This window comes from Typopeltis vanoorti, chromosome 17 (genome assembly GCF_054136105.1).
Source record: "Typopeltis vanoorti isolate ZY-2024b chromosome 17, IOZ_Tvanoo_1.0, whole genome shotgun sequence".
NCBI classification, from domain to species: domain Eukaryota; kingdom Metazoa; phylum Arthropoda; class Arachnida; order Uropygi; family Thelyphonidae; genus Typopeltis; species Typopeltis vanoorti.
In genome coordinates this window covers 103,196,895-103,201,204 of record NC_143565.1, presented here as the reverse complement: position 1 = coordinate 103,201,204, position 4,310 = coordinate 103,196,895, and the positions used below count along the sequence as shown (strand labels likewise).

The 4,310-nt window shown below is 47.1% G+C and overlaps 1 non-coding gene across 1 annotated transcript; it reads left to right on the top strand.

Moving 5' to 3' along the window:
• Positions 1–3,952: 3,952 nt before the first annotated feature.
• On the top strand, positions 3,953–4,071 carry LOC150097715 (U5 spliceosomal RNA). The gene has a single exon (XR_016549772.1). It is a non-coding gene; the product is annotated as a U5 spliceosomal RNA (small nuclear RNA).
• Positions 4,072–4,310: the final 239 nt, after the last annotated feature.

Below are 4,310 nucleotides of genomic sequence, written 5' to 3'. Positions count from 1 at the left end.
GATGTAGTTTAAAAAAAAAAGGGAGTGGGAGAATTTATCATTTGCTGATGGTTCCAAAGTTGGGAGCGATGTAGAATAACTCTACGTTATCCCTTCAAGAGAGTTTAAATAGTTTTAAATATTTATCCATTGTGGCCAATAATGAGATGGAATCCCATCCCACAGAATATTATAATGCTGACACCCATTTAGGTAAGGATCTATCATGCATTCTGTCATTAAGCTGATAGAATTATCTAAGGTAAACATTTAGCTTAAATAATTTGTTTCCTATGCTCTAGAGCAGTGCTTCCCAAACTTCTGGATGTCAGGACCCCCTTTGGAAAAATTAAAATATTTCACGGTCTCCCTCAAAGAAAAATCGTAATACCTGCTTTTCATTTCCATATATTATAATATTTATTGTATTTATATTCAATACAAAACATACACAGCGAATATAATAATAATTGGTGAGTTCAACAAATCTTCATCATCGGCCTGTAGAGTGAGATAGGCTGAGAGTCAGCAGATAGTAGGAGAGGAAATAAAGATAGAGTGCATAGTAGTAGAGTAGGTTAAAGAGGCCTCAGTTTAGCTGTTTGCCCCCCAGGGACGTTTCTAAAACGGTCGTTGATTTTTCACTTTACAAAAAAAGGAAAAATCCTAAAAAGGAAACATGTAACAAACCAAACAAAAAAAAAAAAGTACACAGAAAAGCAAAAATTGAAAGTTAAACTTAGAGGTGGAGGAAGGATCTGGCCCGAGTGATGCAGCTCACAAGGAACTGCACCGCCTCGCTGTAAGCCTTCGCCGCTCGGGTTCTCAGGTCCTCCCCCACCTGTGATAGCTGAAACCGGTGAAGCTGTGTACAGAAACCCCACAAGGTGGTTACTGTTCCTTTTGGGGGGGGGTGGGGGGGGGGGGGGGTGGGGGGGGGGGGGGGTGGGGGGGGGGGGGGGTGGGGGGGGGGGGGGGTGGGGGGGGGGGGGGGTGGGGGGGGGGGGGGGTGGGGGGGGGGGGGGGTGGGGGGGGGGGGGGGTGGGGGGGGGGGGGGGTGGGGGGGGGGGGGGGTGGGGGGGGGGGGGGGTGGGGGGGGGGGGGGGTGGGGGGGGGGGGGGGTGGGGGGGGGGGGGGGTGGGGGGGGGGGGGGGTGGGGGGGGGGGGGGGTGGGGGGGGGGGGGGGTGGGGGGGGGGGGGGGTGGGGGGGGGGGGGGGTGGGGGGGGGGGGGGGTGGGGGGGGGGGGGGGTGGGGGGGGGGGGGGGTGGGGGGGGGGGGGGGTGGGGGGGGGGGGGGGTGGGGGGGGGGGGGGGTGGGGGGGGGGGGGGGTGGGGGGGGGGGGGGGTGGGGGGGGGGGGGGGTGGGGGGGGGGGGGGGTGGGGGGGGGGGGGGGTGGGGGGGGGGGGGGTTTTCTTTTTTTCCCTAATTGGTGGCCAGTCCGTTTCTTCTTCGGGCTGTATGCGGACTCCATCGTCGGTGTTTTTAGCTGATGAGAACTTGATGTTTTTGTTCTTCATCGTCTCAGCAAGTGACGACCAGTTTTCTTTAGCTCTCAAGATTACTGGCGGAATCCTCTCTTTGCGCTGTGTCAATGTCCCTGTTCTTTCATCAGCTAGCGCTGATGTATCCATTGGAGCTGTAGTTTCCGACGTCTGAGGTATTTCAGGATCTGTTGCAGGGGATTTTTTCTTTCTCTTCTTCCGTTTAACTTCCTGAAAGCTACTGGAGTTTGAAGGAGAGATGTCTTCAGTAGTTATTGCTGGCTCGCAGGAGTTGTCATGTGAAGGTTGAGGAAGTTTAGAGGGATGGGTATCCTCTGTCTCCGCTTCAAGGATCTGGTGTGCTCCGATTTTATCTGGCCATTTTTTGTGTAGCAAGTTGCCTAAATGACTGAATAGCGTCAAAAGTTCCTGAAAATTGAGATCGTCGAAGGACTTATCCATGGCTAGGCTTATGAAAACGAAATAGAACTAAAAGTCTTACCTGCTCTGTTTATCGAGCACGAACCTACGGTACAGTATTAAACTCCGATTGAACTGCTGGACTGCTCTCCCCTCAAGATAAATATGAAATATATATATAACTCTGAGTTAAGCATTAAAAACAAAACTTAACTTCACTGCTGTAAAACTACAAGGATCTCTGATAAACACGTCTGTACTCAGTAAACACGTCTGTCTTGGGAATTCAGCCTCCCCCTATTCGCAATCTTCCACTCTCGACCTCTCATTCCCTGATCGATTAAAGAAACAAAACCGAATTTGACGATATAAGGATAACACGATATAAATCATTTATTGGTGTACCAAAATTAAAACATTTTCGTAATTATTTTGAAATATTAAACCATGAATTAGAATGAAAAGAATTTAATATAAATATTTTAATGTCAAATTATATAATATTACAAATAAAGTAACATTACTGATTAAGAAATAGGTCAGTTTAATAAAAATTAGTATTTTACCCATTCATTGAATTCCCCCCCCCCCCTCATTCCTCTGGGATTTGTCTTCAACATAGTCTTTAGATTTATTTACACTTGTTAAATTTGCTTAGTCTCTCCTTTTTTTTCCTTTTCAGGATTTTTCCTTTTTTAAAGGGAAATATCAACGACCGTTTTAGAAGCACCCCTGGGGTGTCAACAGCTAAAACAGGTCAGCTGAGGCCTCATTCATCTACTCTACTACTATCCATTCTATCTTTATTTCCTCTACTACTATCTGCTGAATCTCAGCCTATCTTACTCCACAGGCCAATGTTGAGATACGTTGAACTCACAAATTATTATTATGTTTATTTTATTCAAATACTCTTAACACCATACTGGAATGCTTTAAAGTCTAGCCATGTTTCAGGCAACTTAATTAAATACTTCCTACTTCAGGATTACGGGTCATGCTGGTCCCTGCGCGGAGATTGTGCCCGACTGGTAGTATCCACTTAGTAAACAAATCAAAGAATTTAAAACAGAGGAAATAGATATATTAAAATCACAAGCAGTAGACTGGGAATTTTTTCAGCTTTCCAGATGTGATACGCCAAATTTAGATACAAATATGGAAATCCCATTCCAAAACATCAGGAATAGCTGGGGACAGCCGTTTCCCAGGGATTTAGCATGGCGAATAGCCTACGGACACCGCCCTGTGAAACTGGTAAAGTCCCTCTGTAGACCAAGTCTGTGGACCCCTTCTGTGACCTCTTCCGGAGCGTTGAATCGGTGGGAACATTATTTTACTTTTGTCCCCCTGCCCGACGTATCTGGCAAAGACTAAGTACAGTGTTGGGAATCACGATGCTGACACTGGAGGGGGTCGTACATCTGCCAATACCCCCCACCGATCAGGAAAATCTAAAAATTCATAATTTTTCTGATCAACGTGATCAAGTATCACATCTGGAAAGTGCGGAAAAATCCCAGATACGGGACGAAAGCGTAATCTACGTAAGAGTCCTAAGCGGGCTCTATTTCTATCTGCAGGTTTCTAGCCCAAGAAAGGCATCTCCCAGGAGATTACAAATTTGTAAACAAATGGTGCAAACCACCCAAAATATGTTTCCTTATACAGAGGCAAATAAAACCCTGTCTCTTCCTATAAGGTAATTCACAGGGCTTGCAGTTCAACGAACAGGAGGGGGGGGGGGAATTGTCCCGAGAACCAGAGCTGCGAAGGCTTATAGCCACAACCTCTTGGTTACATTGCTAAACAGGTTGACTGAGGCCTCTTTATTACCCAGGGCCGGCTCTACCGACGGTGCAAGACGTGCATTTGCACGGGGGTGGCAAGTTTTTTTGGGCGGCAAAGTTGGCATAAACTATACGAAAAATAAGGGAGAAGGGGCGGCAAAATATGCTACTGCACGGGGCGACTATACAAAAAAATAAGGGAGAAGGGGCGGAAAAATTCCTAGGGGCGGCCCTGTTATTACATCTTACTACCTGCTGACTCTCAGCACTCTTTATACTCCAAAGGCTGATGATGAGACATGAAACCCCATTCTTTCGCCTTTTACTAAATATTACCGTGGAGGGGAGCATTATAATTAGCCTATTGAAGAATTTTTGTGGTCCCACCGTTTGGTTGGACTTATTTTGAACATAAGGGAAGAATTACACGTAGTCAACTATCAGGAGAGCACTCCACTACTACAAGAGTGTCAGAGTAGAGTCGAGGACCTCGATTTTCGAGCGAGACTATCTCAGACATTTGGAATCGCCTTCCGCCGCTTTCTACAACCAGCAACGGGCGGAGGCATATGACGATCGAACGGTTTACCGGATCCGAGAGAACGGCTGAACATTAAATTCAACTCCGGAAATTCTCAG